This window comes from Pongo abelii, chromosome 15 (genome assembly GCF_028885655.2).
Source record: "Pongo abelii isolate AG06213 chromosome 15, NHGRI_mPonAbe1-v2.0_pri, whole genome shotgun sequence".
In the NCBI taxonomy this organism is placed as follows: Eukaryota; Metazoa; Chordata; class Mammalia; order Primates; family Hominidae; genus Pongo; species Pongo abelii.
The window spans coordinates 34088196-34110219 of NC_072000.2; the positions used below are offsets into that span (position 1 = coordinate 34088196).

The 22024-nt window shown below is 36.3% G+C and overlaps 1 long non-coding RNA gene across 2 annotated transcripts in view; it reads right to left on the reverse strand.

The window, feature by feature from the left end:
* The window catches only part of LOC129049739 (uncharacterized), a 59382-nt gene that overhangs the window by 28959 nt on the left and 8399 nt on the right, over positions 1 to 22024 (reverse strand). Inside the window, exons 2-3 of one of the 2 annotated variants that reach the window (XR_008513029.2) lie at positions 6670 to 6747; positions 2323 to 2503 (exon numbers count right to left, since the gene is read on the reverse strand). This is a non-coding gene — a long non-coding RNA (uncharacterized LOC129049739). The remainder of the gene's footprint in view (positions 1 to 2322; positions 2504 to 6669; positions 6748 to 22024) is intronic. The other variant, XR_008513028.2, reaches the window with a different exon arrangement.

Consider the following 22024-nt stretch of genomic DNA (forward strand, 5'->3'; position numbering starts at 1 on the left):
CACGTATATTTATAACAATGATTTGTATTCCTTTGAGTATATACCCAGTAATGGGATTGCTGGGTCAAATGGTATTTCTGGTTCTAGCTCTTTGAGGTATCACCACACTGTCTTCCACAATGGTTGAACTAATTTACGTTCCCACCAATAATGTAAAAGCGTTCCTATTTCTCTACAGCCTCGCCAGCATCTGTTGTTTCTTGATTTTTTAATAATTATCATTCTGACTGGTGTGAGATTGTATCTCATTGTGGTTTTGATCCGCATTTCTCTAATGATCAGTTACGTTGAGATTTTTTCATATGTTTGTTGTCCACATAAATGTCTACTAAAACTAATAAATAAATTTAAAAGGCCACAGGATATGAGATCAATATGCAAAAATCAACTATTTTAGCTCTATGTAATAGCAGCAAACACCAAAAGTAAAATTAAGAAATGATTTCATTCCCAATAAAATCAATAAAAATAAAATATTTAGGAATAAGTTTAACAAAAGAAGTGGAAAACTTATACTCTGAAAATTGTAAAACAGACTGAAAGAAATTAAAGATAAATAAAGTTACATTCCATGTTCATAAACTGGAAGCCTCAATATTGTTAACATAGCAATATATCCCAAATTGTTCTTTGGATTCAGTGCAATCCCAGTCAAGATCCCAACAGTCATTTTTTGTAGAAATTGACAAGCTGATCCTAAAATTCATATAAAAATTCAAAGGACCCAGAGTAGCCAAAATAATTTTTAAAAAGAACAAATTTAGAGAACGTATACTACTCAACTTCAAAACTTAATATAAAACTACAATAATGACAACAGTGTGATAGGTATAAAGGCAGATATATAAATCAGTGGAAAAGAATTCAGAGTCTAGAAATAAATCCTGACATTTATGGTCAATTGAGTCATTATGAGTACTATGATTTTTTTCAAGAAGTATTACTAGGGCAAATAGATGCCACATGCAACAAAATGAATTTAGACCCTTACCTTACACCTTACAGAAAAATTACCTTGAAACAGATCAAATACCTAATTGTAAGAGCAAAAGTTATAAAACTTCTAAAAGAAACCATAGGAGAAACTCCTGGATATAAGAGGAAAATTCTTAGATATGACACTAAAACCATGATCCAGAAAAGAAAAAAAAATGACAAATTGGGCTTCAGCAAAATTAAAACATTTTACTTTCAAAAGTTACCAATAAGAAAAATAAAAAGACAAATTACAGACTAGGAGAAAGTATATGCCAATCATGTGTCTGAAAAAAATGGATAATAGGCAAATGACAACATTCTCAATGTTATTAGTCATTAGGGAAATACAAATTAAAATCACAGCAAAATGACATACCCACACATTAAAATGACCAATCAAAAAGAGTGACAGTACTAGATATTGATGATAATATGAAGAAATTGGAACCCTCACACATTGCTGGAAAGAATGTGAAATGTTACAGCCATTTGAAAAACAGTTTGGCAGTTTTTAAAAAGTTAAACCTAGAGCTACCAGATGACCTAGCAATGCCACTCCTGGGCATATACCAAAAAGAAATGAAAACATACATTGACACAAAACTTGTACAGAAATGTCCATAGCATTATTTATAATAGGCAAAAATTGGAAGCAATACAAATGTCCATTGACATGAATGGAAAAAACCAAAGTGATAAGCATATCCATACAATGAAATGCTATTGCGCAATGAAAAGGAATGAGCTTTTGATACACGCTACAACTTGGTTGAACCCCTAAAACAGTATGCTAAGTGAAAGAAGTCAAAAATAAAAAACTACAAATTGTACCGTTCCATTTATATGAAATTTCCAGGAAAGGCAAATTTATAGAGACTGGGAGCAGATAAACGGCTGCCTGGAGCTGGGTGCGGGGGGTGGGTACTGACTGCAAATGAGCATAAGAAAACTTCTTGGGGTGAGAAAAATGTTCTAAAATTGAATCACAGTGAAATTTACCCAAAACTCTATAAAGTTGCTAAAAAATCATTGAATTGTACACTTACAATGGGTGAATTTCATGGTATATAAATTATGTCTCAATGGAGCTATTTTTAAAGAATTATTTTAAAACTCTTAAAAAAACACATAAAATCACTTACATAAATTATGTACCATAAGTTCTGTTCTATTTGTTCTGCAGCAGTGTAAAAACCACATATTTCGCTAAGGTTGAAAACAAGTATGAAGAAAATTAAGAACATTTTGTTATGTTAACCCATGACGGCACTTTAATTAATGCCATTGTTACTCAGTTACTTTTCTGTTTAATTGCTTATGCCAGCTAGTTTATTCATATCATACCTGTGGTGGTTAATTTTAAGTGTCAACTTGACTGGGCAAACAGATGCCCAGACGGCTGGTAAAACATTATTTCTGGTGAGTCCGTGAAGGTGTTTCCAGAAGAGATGAGCAATTGAATCAGCAAACTAAACAAGGATTGTCCTCATCAATGAAGGTGAGCATCAGCTAACCCAGGAAGGGCCTGAATAGAACAAAAAGGCAGAGGAAGAATGATTTTGCTCTCTCTTCTTGAGATGGGACACCCACCTTCTCCTGCCCTCAGACATCGGCGCTCCTGGTTCTCAGGCCTTCAGATGCAGACTGAGACTCATACCATTGATTCTTCTGGTTCTTAGGCCTTTGGGCTGGAGTTAACAATGACACCACCAGCTTTTCTGGTTCTCCAGCTTCCAGGCAACAGATTGTAGGCCTTAGCCTCCATAATTGTGTGAGCCAGTCCCTCATAGTAAATCTCTTCCTATATATCTATATATGTCTTATTGGTTCTGACTAATATGATACATAAACTGTATTTCATCACTTGGTAAAAGTTTTCTTACTCTCAATATTTTAGCTATGGTCAGTTATCGTTTCTTTATTACTAACTGTGATTATTTGGAAAGAATATTTAAAAGAAAGTCTTTTTCTCTCTGTGAAAATCTCCCGAGAACAATGTCCCATAACTTCTGTGCATTTCTGTCTTGCTATTTGTTCTCTTTCTTCTGTCCTACTACCTCCTCTTCTCTCACCTGGTTCAGAATTTCTGAGACAAATAGAAGAAATCAGTAATATCCTCAAGTTAGGGAAACAACTATGCTTCAGCATGGTTTCTCCCCACTGTGCCACACTGCCTGTATGAAGACCAGAGAACAAATGCAGTAAAATTCTAATAAGACTCAATAAATACAATCTGAAAATATAATCATGTAAAATGCACATGCATTATTGTGAAATCAATAAATAGACCAGGAGTGGCTACTGCCTACCAAGCCAAACAGAAATTCCTATGAATCTGGCTATGCATTCCAAGCCCACTTGGTTCTAGCAGTATTTTGTCATCAAATTGTTGTGGTTTTCTACTCTACCTTAAATTTAAGTGGAGAAAATTTGAAGCCCTGTAGCTAGCTAGAATGACAAAAGAGTGGCAGTGGTTCCAGGAACACCCGATTTGTTGGTATACAGTTTATCAACCTGATCTAAAGAGGTTAAGTAGAAAGAATACTGAGAATGTAGGGGTCTGTTTTTGCCTCCAATTCCCAAGAGCTGCCTGGGTATCTCCACCCAATATTGTTCCTTCTCACACCTTACATTCTTCCTCCATGCTCAAAAGACAAGAATTTAGCCCACCCAATTTGTGAATGAGGGGTATAAGGAGAATGGGAGTCAATTGCCTATTGTGTTACATCTGAATGCACATTATCATTGTGAGTGTAATTGTAGAGTTTTACTAGATCTAGCAATCAAAAGAGAATTTTGAATCCAGTACAGAAAAGTTATAAGACGTCTAATTCAAAGTTAAACAAAAAGTATTCTTCTAGTGCTGGTCATTGTGGTTGACTTAGCAAGACGATATGTCTAAGTTAATCATGGTAACCCACTTCTTGTTTCAATTCGTGGTTTAAAATTGGCACATGACTCAGTACAGCCATTAAATATGAGAGAAGTCAAGTGGGAGCTTCTGGAAAAGCCCTTTTTCCTTTAAAAATAAAATAGTCTCAAGGAAGAGACAGTAGCTCACGTTCCCCTGGAAGTTATTGGGTCTGGATAGGAAACTTGGAACTATTGCAGCTATATATACTGTATATCTTGTAAATATGAAGCCAATGACAAAGATTCTCTCCTTGACCAAACTTTAGTCAGCCTCCTTTGAACCCTCTACTAGGTACAACCTTGGGCTTCTGTCTCTGTCCTTGGAGAGTCCAGTTTTAGTAGGAGTCCTGAGAAGTCAGTTTAGCCAGAATCCTCCCCCAACCCCCAATATCTGATCATCCTCAATATCCAACCAAATTATTCATCACCCAACTTCCCTCAGGTAATATCTGAACACCCTGGCCTGCCTTCAGCAACAATCCTATTAGGCCAGTTTAGCAAAGAATTGGCCTCTCTTCTCTAAATAATTTTCCATCCACCTCAGCCCTGTTCCTTAGCTATAAATCCCCACCTTTCCTTGTTGAATTCAGAATTGAGCCCATTTCTATTCTGAGGACTCTTTCCCTTATTACAATAATTTCTGAGTAAAATCTGCCTTTACTTCTTTAACTACTTAACTGTCCATCTCTGGTTTTCTTTGACATCAGCCTCTGTAAGAAACCATGTTTGAGGACAGCAGAGCAGGAAGAAAAAGGGACCTGGGTCCTCAATGATCATTGTGAGCTGCTGATCATACAATGAGTCAAAGTTTTTTTGTTTGTTTGTTTGGGGTTTTTGTTTTGTTTTGTTTTGTTTTTATAACTTGCTGCAGAAAGTATCTTAACACAATGCTTTTCTGTGATTGTTGAACCCGGGCATTCCATCCAAGACTAAAAGCATTTTCATAGGTTTGATCACATAGAAGAAATATCATTTCAAAAGAAGATGGTAAAAGGGAAGAGGAATAGTAAGTGGTGGGTTCAGGAATGAAGGATGACTCTTACACTTAATCATATAGTATCCTCTTTTCCCCACATTTTGAGAACCATATCAGTACATCTCTGAAATCACAAAAAAAACAAGACAAAGAAATAATATACTTGCCTATAGCCTTAGGGGTCCCAGATCCTGGGTAAAGGCATATGCAATTTCACTTTACCTAGACAACCACACCCAGTGATCTCTGTGGGAAACTGCCACTGATCTTGGCCTTGCAGGGTGCCCAAGAAACTCCCCTTCCACCCATTAGAACAGCACAGAGCCTTTGAAGAATATGTTAAATGCCTTGTCTTTGTAGAACATTTTTAACTTGCTACAGTACTTTCAAATCCATTAGCTAATTGCAATCTTCAAAACAGTGTGCTAAGGTAGACATTACCCCCATTTGACAAATGACAAGTGCAGAGTGCATGGAGAAGGTGAAAACATTTGCTTAAAATAACCCAACTAACTACACTATGAATAGTCCATAGCCTAAGATTACTTGCTTAGAAAAGCAAATATACTTGGATCCTGTTATAAATATGCTCTGCTCAAGATTTTCCAAGATCCGGAAGGGCCACAGTGTATCTGAGTATATGGATATATACTGAATACATGCTTACCTACCTTTAATCTCTGCTGTGGCCAGTTTCTATTTCAGCCTTATAATTTTCTATAATTCCCTCCTCTATTGCTTTTCATCCGCACTTTATTTAGGGAATGTTCAACAGAGAAGCCAGAAAGGTACCTCTTTGGAAAGGTAAGGAGAAGCAATGAATGACAGAGATCAGCTACAATCGGGAAAGGTGCAGCTTTTGCATTGCTCAAACCAAAAAAAAGTGGTAAAGACTAATGCAGTTCAATTTTTAAATAGAGTTCAAAATAAAACCCTTGACATCACACATTTACAAAGGAGTCAGTTGTAAACATACCAAAACCACTAATGACAGAAAAGGGAAATTGGTCTCTGCTTTTTTTTTTTTTTTTGAGACAGAGTCTCACACTGTCGCCCAGGCTGGAGTACAGTGGCACAATCTCGGCTCACTGCAAGCTCCGCCTCCTGGGTTCATGCCATTCTCCCGCCTCAGCCTCCCGTGTAGCTGGGACTAAAGGCGCCCGCCACCATGCCCAGCTAATTTTTTGTATTTTTAGTAGAGACGGGGTTTCACCGTGTCAGCCAGGATGGTCTCGATCCCCTGACCTCGTGATCTGCCTGCCTCGGCCTCCCAAAGTCCTGGGATTACAGGCATGAGCCACCCCGCCTCTAGAAAGTTTTAAAATAACAATCAAAGGACTAACTAACCAGTTTCAAAATATTTGTTGTTAAATTTAATCCCGTTAAAGATAAGATTCAAATTGTTAATTTCAAGTGCTAGAAAAACAAATCAGAAGTGATGGCCACTACTATAAACTATTCTTTCTTTGATTACCAGTGTAGGAACATATTATTTTACAATACTTTGGTTTTTTATTAGAATTTCACTGCACCAAAAATAAAAAAATAAAATTTGCACTATAAGTTTTCCCGTTTTGTGTGATATAAGCCACAATCAATCTGTTCATTCCCGAGACTTACTGAAGACATGTATTTCTATATTTAAAAGTACCCTAGCAAGGTTTTATTACAATGACTCCTATAAGAAATATTCCTTTTCATATTCAATTATATGAAGATTTGTTACCTGGCTTGCCTTGACCTTTTCATTAGATATTATATATATATAATTTATTAGAAAGAGAGATTGACCAGGGAATTACCTTCGGAAATGAGGAGGTAGGGAAAGAAGCAGCAAAAATTCTCAGCCAGAGTTTGAACAGGAAGCTTTAGTAAGAGACCTAGAGAAGAAAGATTTAAAAAACTAGATGATACACGGAGAGTACAAGTTACTAGAAAATTGACTAAGCAATTTCTGATACAATAGTTTTTCTACATTTATAAGCACTCTAAAAGTTTTATTTACATGTATGTATTGTGGGAAATAAAAAAGCAAAATGCATAGTCACTGCCATTTAGTAACTTTATAAAGAAGTTTCTTGAACATATTTCAGTAGCTTAGAATTTGTCTGTCGTAATATTAAACACGGTAGAATAGATGAACTTAAATCTCATAATTGTATATTTTTTATCTTTGAGAAGTATATTTGAAGTTTCTAATGATAAAAAAAGAATTTGAGGCAAAGAGAGACAATGCATATAACATATAGCCAAAGAAAAAAGAACTCCTTTAAAAACTTACAAGAATATCTTTTAAAAATAAAAGAAGGTTGTATATCCATGAAAAAAGAATAGAAGAATAGAAGGGTATGAAAAGAGGGAAGTCAGAGAATATTCAGAGAAGGATTTCTTAGGAATTAAGCCAAATTTTTAATTTTTAATTGTAGGGTAGGAAAATCAATTTGGGTAAATCTTCAATAAAGTATTACAGGGGGAACAAAGAAAACCAAGGGGAGGAAATTCTCAAAGATATAACACAAGAAATGTTCTCAGAACTGAAAAACATAAATATCTAGAGAAGAGGACCCCCATAATGAATGAAGAAGAGCCACACTAAGGTATCGTCATGAAATTTCAGAACACCAGGGTAAAGAGAATGCTCTTCAGTAGCATATGAATACTAGGAAATAGTGCAGCAAGGCCTTCAAAATTCTGAGGGAAAATTATTTTTAACTTATAATTGTATACTTATTCAAACTATCAGTCAAATGTAAGATTAAATCCATTCAAATATGCAAGAATTTACAGATGTTTTGGTCTCTCATATGCTGTTTTCTAGGAAGCTACTGGAGGATGTACTTCAGCAACATGAGGGAGAAAGAGCAAGACATGGACTTCAAAAAGCAGGAACTTCGACACATGAGGACAATGGAGGGAAATCCAGATTGACAGCTATGTAGCAGCTGGGAAAGCAACTAGTCCAACTGGAAGCAAGAGGAAGAACAATGGCTTCAGAAGGAATGTCTCAGGGTGAGAGCTTAAAATGTCAGGGTAAGAGCTTAAAAGGTAGTGCTTAAAATTGTGTTTGACTATTTTTTTTAAAAAATTGATACTATATGACCAAAAAATATAGTGAAGAGTACATAGAAATTAGAAAATTTTAAAAGAGACAAGTATTAACTCCAGGGAAAACAAAAAGTTGCATGAGAAAGGAATCTACATGCTTCTGCAGTCAATAATATTTTACAAGATCATGATTTCACAAATTTGATTATTGAATTAAACACTAATATATATATATTTTTTCAGAATATGAGAGAGAAGAGGGCAGAGTATAAAATATTTAAAACCTCTATTACTGAAATCACTGTTGCATAATTATAACTGAGAAAAATATTACAGTGAAAGAGATCTGACCTAACCAACTTTATCTTGCTTCTAACCTCTAAGCTGCCCTTGTTCATTGCTGGGCATAGGCCGAACTAATTTGGGGAGGAACTTAGCTTATAGTTTAACTTTGAAACAAAAACGATTAACAACCCTTTCCCAAAACAAACTCCCTTCCTACCTGGGGACTAGACTGCCTTTGTAGAACTAACAAATGAGCCACAAGATTAGAAATTATAGCTTAGAAGTCATGCAGCCAAAGGCTGCAAGACTCTGACATCCCAAAATGTTCCTGGGGGATAACATCACTATTGTAAAACCTAAGATCAGTGCTTGAGATATTTTGCAGCCCCTGCACTTGATGGATCAGCTGGCACCACCCAGATCAATAAACTGGCTCATCTGGTCTTATGGTCCCCACCCAGGAACCGACTCAATACAAGAGGACAGCTTTGACTCCCTATGATTTCATCTCTGATCCAACCAAGCACCAATCCCAACTCACTGGCCCCTACCCACAAAATTATCCTCAAAAACCCCCATCCCAAGTTTTCAGGAAGACTGATTTGAGTAATAATAAAACTCCAGTCTCCCATACTGCCAGCTTGCGTGAATTAAACTCTTTCTGTATTGCAATTCCCCTGTCAGTCTAGGCGGCAGGCAAGGAGAACCCGTTGTGTGGTTACATTACCATTATGATAAAATGGTACATGTCAAAATTTGATAAATTAAGGTTGGCAGGAGGTGAGAAAGGGTCAGAAACTGATCATTTTGTTATAAAACTTTGAGTTCACTTTGGGGGCATTGATGGGTTAATGTATCACCTGGATAAAAATATAACTTAATTTTCTAAAAAGTGACAAAACTGTGAAAATACTACAGTGTGGTGATACAATGGGAGGCAAGAAATGTAGCTTCTCATCCCAGTCCTTCTAACTCCAAAAGACTGGCCATGTCTCTCTACTTCCATGTCTTTATGTGAGGTCATGGCTCTAAAAATTTCTCTCAACTTTACACTTTCATGCTCAAATCTACCCATCTTCTGTGTGTCTATTTCTTGAGATCTCCCTTAACAATGATCCATTAACTAATCATAAAAATACTAAATGAACAGCATCCTCTCCAGGATCTTAAATAGCTAGGAATAAACACATTCTTCTCTGACTCACAGACATTACATGCTATAGAACTGCAAGAAATAAAGCATTACCAGGTAGTGAAAGGAATGCAGTGCTCTGACAAGATCTTAATTGACTCACTAAGTTATGGAGATTTTAGGCAACAATTTACTCTGTTCTTAAATTTTAAAAGTAGTTACCATAGCAACTCCTAGACACAGCATATGGTATGTCTGGTGCCTCCAAGATAACAGAGCAGATTCTTGATGAATTTCCCTTACAATATGTTGTGAACTTTTGTACTTTTTAGTGTTTCAGTGGGCAATGTTATACGGTGCTAGTATTCACTGATATTATCTATATATTTTAACGCTGATTTTGAAGGATTTGTCACTTGCAACACACAAAACTTAAATGCTTCTCATATCTCTTATTTTCTTCATTAAAAAATTACTACATACCAGTAGAAAAATTAGCGAATGAACAGTAATCTTTAAAGAATAAATATAAATAAGGACGAAATCATATGGAAAATGTCTTGCTCATTTATAGGGAAAGAAAGAAAAATTAAAACGAGATACTATTTCTCCTCTAATCAAACTGATAAAATGTTGAAGAGTGGGAGGAATTTAAATTGGTACCGCCATTCCAGTAGTTAAGTCGGGACTATAAGTTCAAAACCTTTAAGACGTCTTGCCATTTGACCTAGTAATTTTGTTACTACAGGTTTTTATCCTAAAGGCTTTTTTTTAAAAAAAAATACACAAGGATTTATAGGCAAATTTTTATGAAGAATTATATATAATAGTTAAAAACTAAAAATAATCTTAATCTACAGTAAGAGGAAATTTAAAATTAAAAGTTACATAAGCAGTCTCCTCTTATTGGGCATTCAGATTTGATACAGTTTTTCTATTATAAATTTTCCTACTATAAATTAGTATACATTTTATTACAAATTATAGCACTATTATAATTACAGTATATATGCGTGTGCTATATATATGCACTATATATACATATATTAAGTTTAAAAACACATTTTTAAAGAATGTGGACAAAATAAAAAAATTATACTATATTTATAATATACTGTATTTATGCAATCATGGAAAAAGCATGGAAGGGTACACCTCCCCATGAAAAACAAAGTGGCTGTGGTGAACACCAGAAACTGAACTTCGACGAGTCAGGCCCTTGTATAATCCCCTACCCTTGCGTGAAGACAGAACTGATGACTTGCTTCTAACCAATAGAATATGGCAAGGTGGTGGATGCAGACTGGAGAGAGAGATTAACATACTGGCTTGAAAATTCAAGCTGTCATGTGGCAAGGAACTGTGGCCTTCCCCGCCAGTGGTCAGTAAGAAAACAGAGCCCTCAGTCACACAGCTGCAGAGAAGTGAATTCTGCCAACAACCTGAATGAGTTTGGAAGCATATTTTTTCCTAGACAAGCCTCCAGATAAGAACACAACACAGTCAACACTTTGACTGCAGCCTGGTGAGATCTAGAAGCACAGAATTATTCAGTTATACTGTCCCAGGAATTCTGACCTACAGAAACTGTGAAATAATCAACGTGTGCTGTTGTTTTAAGCTGCTAAGTTTGTGTTGATTTATCACACAGCCTAGAAAATGAATACAGTGACTGTCTCTAGAAAGTAGTAATTTGTACAAATTTTCCTTTCTTATTTGTACTTTTCTAAATTTTCTAAAATGTTATAATAAGAATTTCTTTGCTTTTAAAATCAAAAGATGTTATTTTCAACAAATCATCTGGAAGCAAAAAATAAGTATGCTCTGCAATTTTTTAACTGATTTTGAATGTGGCAAAAGAATATTTTTTAAAAGTGTACAATGAAAATATAGCACTAAGATTACCCCAGATTTCTATTTTTTTAAATGATCTTAACAGAAGATTTTATTTAAATCATGTTAACATAGACTGTTTCTGAAATTTTAAGCTTTCTATATTTAATAATGCCTGCTGGGAGGAAAAAAAAAGAAATCATACTTGTAAATTTTTCTTTCCAATTTTGACCATGACTTAAAATGGAAAAAGTTATGTTGATTGTGGCTAAATGTTCTCGTTTTTAGAGGCCATTATGCACTTTAAATTCTCTGTTGGCATTTTAATTTCATTTTACAAAATAAATCCCAACTGACAACAGAATAAAGCAAATTCTAAGTCAACTAAGCGAAAAAGTGTCACCGCAAACAGAAAGAACTTTGCAAACTGATGCAACGTTTCATATGGCTCCTGAACCTAAATTTCCAAAGTTTCAACAGGAAATAAAATGTGTGTATGTTGGGGGGAAGTATTGACAACTGAAACCATCTCCACAACTTACTGTCTACAACATGATGTTACTATTCAACTGTCTGCATTAACATAAATTTACTATTGTAGGAAGTTCTTGCCAAGAAAGATTAAAATTGCAATAACCATTTCTTGTTTCAGGAACTTCCCAAAATTTCAGTTATCTGACCACTAGACTACTCAATTTACCATTATTAAATACCCATTTCTCAAGATAATCGATAGCTTAATTAAGCTCCTCAAATGACAGTTTACTCTTTAAGATTTGATTTGAAACCCTCACATTCGAAACTAACATATCGTGAATTCTGCCTAATCTTAAGCATTATAAGATGAATTTTAACTCAAATTCTCAAAACTTCATAAATATGCTACTGTTACTCTTCCTTCTCAGAGATGTCACTAAGAATGTCAAGGTAGAGATCTCTCATACTGCGGTAAACAGTAAGCTTGGCTTTGTTTTATCAGCAGGGTATTTTGATGGTATTTTCAGGAAGCTAGCATTCAGCAGTCTTGGAGTTTCTACCAGTATATGACCATGATCTGCTCACTGCAGTGGCTTAAGGCTCTCCACAAAGAACAGAGTGTTCCTCAAAGGCCACTTGGAACTCTCCCTCAGATATCTCCATGACAACAGTAGTGAGGTAAGTCTACTTCAGGTTTGAGCTTCAATTTATTTTATTGTATTTTATTTTTTAACCTCCCCACATGATGAGTTTATTTTGACTCCTAAAATACAAAATTCTTTTCTAGGAAATATTTTATTATCTGATAAGATTTACAAAACTTTTATCCTTAGTGAAAACCTGACAATTACTAACAATATTACTATTTAATTCTATCTGCCCTTATTTTTTATCATTGTTGTGCATCTGTGAGGGGAAGTTCATTGGGAAGAGAACTTCCCAATGATAGGCCCATAATAAGACCATTGAGCCATTCTGGAAATGGAGATTTTCAAAAGGTTTCTTCTCAGACTGGAGTCTTTTGGGCAAACTCTGTCCTGGGTCAATTATCAAAACATCATGAGACCTTTCCCCTGTCCTGAGTTGTCCCTGAGATTCTGGCTCTGAGAGAATATTTTCATTCTAAATCTTTTCATCCACTGGGAACTACAAATAAGTTGAGTTTGCAGCTGGAGATGGCACAACAATTAGGCTGGAGATCCAATTCACAAAGTGCATGAGCAGACTGTTCCCAGACACCCATAGCTTAGTCTCCACCTAAATCTATGTCCCTACCTACCCTGAGCTGGACTCCTCCTTCTCACGTGTATTTACACCACATCTCAAATTCTTCTGCTTATCTTTCCAAGTAACATAATTTCACAATATAGAATTTATAGTAGCCACATTGGTGAGCTTAGATATGAACAAAATTATTCATTTGAAGGGTATCATAGAACAAAAAAAAAACAGTACCAGTGGTCTGCATGGTTTTATTGACATGAGGAAGTATGCCAAAGAAATTCAGATGGAAAAATTGCTTTATTAAGAGATTCTTTGGCCAAGAGAAAATAAAAACTTGAAAAAATTAAAACTAGCTCTCTTCAAGATACCCCAAATCTTGATTTGAAGTGAATAACCTTTACTATTCTTATCCATCTTATGCTTCTACATTTCCTTCTGTTTCTATAACTCCTCCTGATCTGCCTCCCTTCCTTTCTAGTCACCCAGTAGCACCCAAAGTTAAATTAACTCTTAAAATTAAACATCCTGCAGAACAGAAAAACCCCTAATGGTTGAATACAAGTTCTGGTATCATTTAAGTGTAGAGTCACTGTTAAAGAATTCCCAGAGTCTAGATAAGATAGGGAGTGATATGGTTTGGCTCTGTGTCCCCACCCAAATCTCTACTCGAATTGTAATCCCCAGGTGTGGAGGGAGGGACCAGGTGGGAGGCAATTGGATCATGGGGATGGTTTCCTCCATGCTGTTCTTGGGTTACTGAGTGAGTTCTCATGAGAGCTGATGGTTTTAAAAGTGTTTGTTAGTTCCCACTTTGCTCTTCTCTTTCGTCTGCCACCATATAAGATGTGCCTTGCTTCCCTTTTGCCTTCCGCCGTGATTGTAAGTTTCCTGAGGCCTCTCCAGCCATGCAGAACTGTGAGTCAATTAAACCTCTTTTGTTTATAAATTACCCCATCTCAGGCAGTATCTTTATAGCAGTGTGAAAATGAACTAATACAGATAGAAATTTATAGAAGAATTTAGTATGATTTTAGGAACATAAACTCCAGAGTTCCCAAATCTACAGCAATTGGTTCACATTTTGTGAGAACCTTATATGCAAAAAAAATTATGCAAAAAATAAAATGGGAAGACCCTAAGAGTAATTTAAGGACCCTAAATTTCATAGGTAACCCAAGTTGTTGATAAAAGCAGTAGATGTTGGAGAAGGTTTTTTTGGAGCCTCACCCAGAAGCATTTCATGTAAAAATACATTTGACTCAAGCCTCCAGTTCCTGAAAGGGTACTATACAGAAGTATCCAGCAACTTTGCTATCCAACAACTTTGGTATACCCTTGTATACCAGCAATGAATAAATGGAATTTGAAATAAAAACACAATACTATTTACATTAACATCCCCCAAAAATAAAACAATTAGGTATAAACCTAAAAAAAGTACAGATCTATATGAGGAAAACTATAAAACTCTGATGAACAAAATCAAAGAACTAAATAAACTGAGAGATAGTCCATGTTCATGGGTAGGAAAACTCAATATTGTCAAGATGCTAGTTCTTCCCAACTTGATCTATAGATTCAAGGCAATCCCAATCAAAATCCCAGCAATTTATGTTGTGGATATAGACACACAGTGATATATAATAGAGAGCCCAGAAACAGACCCACATAAATATAGTCTACTGAGTTTTGACAAAGGAGCAATAGTAACAAAATAGAGAAAAGACAATTTTCCAACCAATGATGCTGAAACAGCTGGACATCCACATGCAAAAAAAATGAATGTCTAGAACAGCTAGATGACCTTGGGTATAGTGATGACTTTTTAGATACAACACCAAAGGAGAGATCCATAAAAGAAAGCATTGATACGTTAATTCACTAAAATTAAAAACTTCTATTCTGCAAAAGACAAGGTCAAGAGAGTGAAAAGACAAGCCACAAGCTAGGAGAAAATATTTGCAAGAGACACATATGATAAAGAATTGTTATCTGAAATGTAAAAATAACTCTTAAAACTCAACAATAAGAAAATAAATAACCCAATTTAAAAATCAACCAAATACCCAAACAGACATATCACCAAAAAAGAGGTATAGATATCAAGCTGGGCGTGGTGGCTCACGCCTGTAATCCCAACACTTTGGGAGGCTGAGGCGGGCGGATCATGACGTCAGGAGATGGAGACCATCCTGGCCAACATGGTGAAACCCCGTCTCTACTAAAAACACACAAAAAATTAGCTGGGCATTGTGGTGCGTGCCTGTAATCCCAGCTACTCGGGAGGCTGAGGCAGGAGAATAGCTTGAACCAGGGAGTCGGAGGTTGCAGTGAGCCGATATCCCACCACTGCACTCCAGCCTGGGAGACAGAGTGAGACTCCATCTCAAAAAAAAAAAAGAATAAAAAAGATGTATAAATGTCAAATAAGCATATGAAAAGAGGCTCCACATCATATTTCATTAGGGAAATGCAAATTAAAGCAACAATGAGATACCACTACATACCTATTAGAATGGCCAATATCTAGGATACTGACACCACCAAATGCTAGTGGGGATATGGAGCAACAGGAATGCTCATCCATTGCCAGTAGGAATGCAAAATGGTACAGCCTACTTTGGAAGACTGTTTGGCAGTTTCTTATAAAACTAAACATACTCTTACCATACCATGCAGCAATTGCACTCCTTGATATTTGTCCAAAGGAGATGAAAATTTATGTTCATACAAAAACTTACACATGGATCTTTATGGCAGATGTACTCATAATTGTCAAAACTTGGAAGCAATCAAGATGTCTTTCAAGTAGGTAAATGGGTAAACAAACTATGGTACATTCAGAAGATAAAATACTATTCAACAATAAAAATAAATGAGGTATCAAACTTCAAAAGATATGCAGGAAGCTTCTTACAAAAGACATGCATATTACTAAGTGAAAGAAGTCAATCTGAAAAGACTACATACTGCATGACTCCAATTAGATGACATTCTGGAAAAGGCAAAACTATGGCAACAGTAAAATGATCAGTTGCTGCCAGGGCTAGGGCGAAGGGATGAGTCTTTTTAGGGCAGTGAAAATAGTCTGTATGATACTTTAATGATGACTATATGTCACTATACATTTGTCCAAACCCATAGAATGTGAACTCTAAGGTAAAATGTGGATTTCGAATGATTATGATGTGACAATGTAGGTTCATCAATTGCAACAAATGTACTCTTTGGTGATGGATGTTGATAATGGGGGAGGCTATGTATATGTGCAGGCAAGAGTGTATGGAAAATTGCTGTACTTCCTCTCAATTTTACTGTGAACCTAAAACTGCTCTTTAAAAATAAAATTAAAAAATAAACATGTTGGACTCTAATTCAACCCTGTAAACAAAAAAAAAACGATGAATCCATTGAAGAGTTCAAGGATAACTCTCAGGATGATTCCCTGGTGGCACCAGAAGTTCTAAAACTAAACTTTATAAAATTTTTATATTAAATTGCCCAGCATGATTAGGACAAAATTGCCTGCTATACTCAATTAACAGTAGTGGGGGAAATGTCAATAACATTCTGAGTATGCCAGTGATGCATAAGTTATTTGTCACTATCACAATCCTGGTATAGTTCTAAAAAAATAGAACATGCAAGAGCCCAAACCCCTATTCTCTATGGACATCTCCAAATGATTTTCATACAACTTCCTGAAATGGGTTTTGAATATCTTCTGGTCATTCTTTACATATTAGGGATGGATTGAAATAATCCTTACCAGAGAGTTGTGGCTCTTAGAGTAGCAAAAAATTACTTGATTTTGTGTTCCCAACTTGGGGGATGCTAACATTTATCTCAAGTGACAGGACAGCCCATTTTACTAGGACTCATATTAAATAATTTTGCAAAGCTCTGTTACTTACTTATAAACTTCACAGTCCATATTGCTCCCAATCTTTCAGAAAAGCAGAAAGAATAAATGGAATTCTGCAGTTCAAATTAGGATAGTTCTTAAGACATTTGAACTTTCATGATCTAAAGTATTTTTATTGGCTTTAATGACAATGAAATCAACTCCTTGGATTCACTGACTCTCTCCTTACAAATTATTGATATATTGTCCCATGAATCTAAGACTATCATCTCTAACTCTACACACTATTGCAAACAGGCATAACTAAATACTGAAAGAGATTTATGCAATATACTCAGTCTTATCATCAACATTTGTGAGCAACCCTTCTTCAATATTTTCCTAGACAATCTTTGCATAACATAAAACTTAGAGACCTAATTCCTAGAAGAAACATGAGGGAAAGACAGCCCTTAAACTCCAAAGTAAAGACTCCATCATGTTCTAACATAGCAGTAAAACTTCAAAGGACTGATTCTTAGATTCATGTCTCTCGATGAAAAAGGGAATAATCATCCTTGAATCACTAAAAGACTCTCCCAACCAGAAATCTCAAGCTAAAGATTCTCAGAAACCCTACAAAAGTAGACAGTCTTCAAGCAATGGCTTTGCCCAAAATCTTTGAACCAAATAAATGTCTACCTGATATGTCAATAGCCTCCACCCAAAAGCCATTGAACAAGACCAGCGACTGCCCACTTTAATACACATTCTTTCGCTCTATTTTCCTAGTAATTTCTTCTTTTGCTGGTCTTAAGTCTATCTTTATGTTACCTACAAAGTTTTATTCAATGACATTTTTTACATTTCTAGTCACTCAGTTCCAATTTATGTATGAACTGGCTAAGCCAAAACCACTCTATTGGATTTGTAGACATTTTCCTTTGGAAGCCACCCAGCTTCCCTTGGTACCAGTTCTTTGTAATAAAGCATTGGTTTAGTGGGTAATTGAACTCAACTGATAATTAAGGAACTTTAGATGGCAAATACCACAACAGACCAGAAAACCCAGAAATCTAAAGTGCCCTATTACATTGTATTAGGAAAGGGAGGTTCCTGTCTCCACCAAATACTTGAGGACCTATTGTGATAGCTACATTTTATAACCAAATTGCACAGATGTAAAACGTTAAAGAAAACTAGGAAACTAAAGCTGTGTATTTGGAAGTAATCTCACTTTTAAAGTAATCTCACTTTTACTCTCAAGACACACTACAGACTGCACCACAAATTATTTTGCTTTAGATAGGCCTAATGGTTTTGATACACATATTTATTGCCTGGCACCAGACCACTCTTGACAAGTGGCCCCAAAATGTTACAATATTATTTAAAGCACCATATGGGTGTTTAGGGCAAAAAACATATTAACTGTGGCCCCCAACAACTGATATTGGATTTGCTGCATAAAAGTCAATTGACTACTAGTTGCAAATTGGACAGGGCCTAGTTACTTCAATAAACTAATGCCTGACTTCGGGATAGTTCCAGGGTCATTTCGAGCCATCAGTTTCCCCCTCTCAGGAAAAAGGGATTACAGTCATACTCTATATTCTAGGGAATTGGTTCCAGAAACCCCATGGACACCAAAATCCTCAAATGCTCAAGTGCTTCACATTAAAATTCATACTATTTTTATATGACCTATACACATCCTCTCATATACTTTATAAATCATCTCTAGGTTACTTACAATACCTAATACAATGGAAATGCTAAGCAAATAGTTGTTTTTACTTATTGTTTTTAAATTTTATATTATTTTTATTGTGTTATTTTTATTGTTTATTTTTCCAAATATTTTTGATCCACAATTGGTCATATCCACAGATGTGAAACCTGCAGATACGGAGTGCCAACTGTATAAGGTAATTTAAGATTACAGGCATGTGCCTTTTTTTTTTTTTTTTTTTTGAGACAGAGTCTTGCTCTGTCGCCCAGGCTGGAATGCAGGGGTGTGGTCAACAAGAGGCCTGTAGTTCCCAGGGCTTTCCACTACAGGGCTCAACACTTCTCTCCCCAAACTCTGCTGAAACATCACAGAATGACCTCTGGTCCTTCCACAGACAAGGTAGCTCATTCTCCCTCAAAAGAACATGAGTTCAAGGCCAGGCGCAGTGACTCACACCTGTAATCCCAGCATTTTGGGAGGCCGAGGCAGGCAGATCACTTGAGGTCAGGAGTTCAAGACCAGCCTGGCCAACATCATGAAACCCCATCTCTACTACAAATACAAAAAAATAGCCCAGCATCATGGTGCATGCCTGTAATTCCAGCTTCTCTGGAGGCTGAGGCAGGAGAATTGCTGGAATCCAGGAGGCAGAGGTTGCAGTGAGCCGAGATCACACCACAGCATTCCAGCCTGGGCAACAGAGCAAGACTGTCTCAAAGAGAAAAAAAAAGAAAAAAAAAGTGGCTCACGCCTGTAATCCCAGCACTTTGGGAGGCCAAGGCAGGTGGATCACCTGAGGTCAGGAGTTTGAGACCAGCCTGGCCAGCATGGTGAAACCCTGTCTCTACTAAAAATACAAAAATTAGCCGGGTGTGGTGGCACGCACCTGTAGTCCCAGCTACTTGGGAGGCTGAGGCAGGAGAATTGCTTGAACCTGGCAGAGGTTGCAGTGAGCCAAGATCATGCCACTGCACTCCAGCCTGGGTGACAGAACGTGACTCCAACTCAAAAAAAAAAAAAAAAAAAAAGAACCAGAACTCAAAGGCCAGACTATCTAGACACCTAAGGAGATCACCTATTATAATAAAAGTCAACAACATGAATGACACACACCAATTGAAGTGAAAATATTGAAGTAGACATGACAAGAATATAAAATAAACAGAATAAATAATACCTGAACAGATAAGGTGACAAATGATACAAAATAGGAACAAGAAGTTTTTTTTTAAAGAGTGGGGCCAATCTCACAAAAGAATACATTAGAGGTTTAAAAAAATATCTGACCATCTTTAGCTACTTAAAAATCAGTGGCAGGGGCCAGACACAGTGGTTCACACCTGTAATCCCAGTGCTTTGGGAGGCTGAGGCAGGAGGATCACTTGAAGCCAGGAGTTCAAGACCAGCCTTGGTAATATAGTGAGACCTTGTCTCTACAAAAAACTTAAAAAAGAAAAAAAAAATCAACTGGGTATGGTGGCATGCCCCTGTAGTCCTAGCTACTTGTGGGGCTGAGGCAGTGGGGATAACTTGAGCCAAAGAGTTCAAGGTTGCAGAGAGCTATGATCACACCACTACACTCGAGCCTGGGCAACAGAGCAAGATCATATCTCTAAAAAATCAGTGATATATTGAGGGAGGGATATAACATATTTAAGCATGTTATTTTATTTTACTCTTAATCTAGTTATATTCTGGTGGTGTAGATAATCTAGTTGAGAAATAATTTTTTAAAAACAACTGAAATTGTGGGTCACAGCTAGGACTAGAGATTCTGTTTAAATTTTTTTTGTTTCCTATTCCCTGTATATCTTTAAAAAAAAAAAAAAAAAAAGCAAGCAAACAAAAAGTCTTGCTGGCATGTATCTGAAAAAAATACAGAGATATTCCAGAATCAAAAATGTTGTTTTCTATGTTTTTCTATATTGAAAGCATATTGCTTTAATAATAAAAGAAAACTATTTCCAGAAAACATTCAGGGTTTCTTCTCCTCCCTTGGAAATGAAAGAGACTTGTAATGAAAGAGATGTAACAGTCCATTGATCACAGATTTTTAGCTAAACCTGCTGCTACTAAAAATCAATGCTAAGTGAGCAACAGGTGATATTTCCCCACGCCTGTATTTGATTTCAACAGTTACGTTCATCCATACCAAATTCACACATTGCAATGCACCAGTGTAAAGAAGACTTTGCTTTCTGGCCTTATTTTTTAATTGAACTCACTATGCTCCACTCTGCATAAATGATCTATAGCAAACTGCACAACACCTTTATACATAACTTCCTTTAAAATGCAATTTGAAATGACTGCAATTGTTATAAATGGAAAATGCCAATGGGATTGCCCAAAGAAAATCTAGTGAGATACATAACAAATAAACCAAGAGTATTTATATATAAGAAAAACTGTAGCTCTAATGACTCTGAAATATGATACACATAAAAACTATTTCTGTTTACAATTCTTCTTTTTAAAGCTTCTGATTCCCATACAAACAATTTGGAAGGCAATAAGCAAAGCAACATTGAACTCCTAATCTTCCCTTTCCCCACTCTCTGTCTGGACCTCTTTTAGGATTCCCTACTTTGTTGACTGACATCAACATCACTTCAAGCCCACAAGTCATTTGTGATACTACCTCTCAACCCCCATATCCAATCCACTACCAAGTACTGTGAATTCATCTCCTGGATATCTCTCAAATCTGTCCATCACTGTCTGTCTCCACCACCATCATTCTGGAGTAAGCCATTATCACGCTGACCTGGACTACTGCAGTAACCTAACTTGTCTCCTGGAATCCACTGATTCATTCTTCAAGCCATTCTCCAAACTACAGCCAGACAGGACTTTCTTGATTCAAATGTGATATGATCTATATCCCCATACTTTGCTATCAAAAAAAATGCAAACATTTAAGCTAAACACATTAAGAGGTAAATATTTCTTGCCAAGCAAGGAAACACCTGCAAGTGAAAAATTCACAGGTAGTTCACTGAGCAGGGGAAACTCAGAAATGTGTAAGTGTCAGAAAGGGAGAGTTATGGTGTTTGTGTTAATTAAGCATTGAAAACTAGCACTGCATTGGCTAAAGATTCCATTGTTCTTTACATAGTTGGTTAAAACAAGTGAGTTCCATTGTTCATTGGACATGAAAGAGTCTTCAGTTAGATTCAATAAGGATCTGGTATCCTATGGGCCCCCCAGTCACTCAAATTCATGGTCCTTTATTAGCTTCACCTGGTGGAATCATCTGTGATGAAACACAGCAGTCAGTTTTAATATTTCTCATGCAAGTACTACTGTTTGGAAAAAAAATTTTCACTCACATTTAAGCGAAATTCCCACTCCCAGTATTGCAGGCTTCCCATTATTCTGCGATCTGATTATTTTTACTTCTCCAGCCCGGTCATGGTCCTCCTTAATTCCTGCCCACACTGACCTTGTCTCAACACTGTTCCTTGAATATTTAGTACTCCTTCCTACTACATGAGTACATACTGTTTCCACCATCCCACTGTTAAGCTGGCATCCCTTCAGCTTAGTTAAACTGGCATTAAGAACTCAACTGTCATGTCTTTT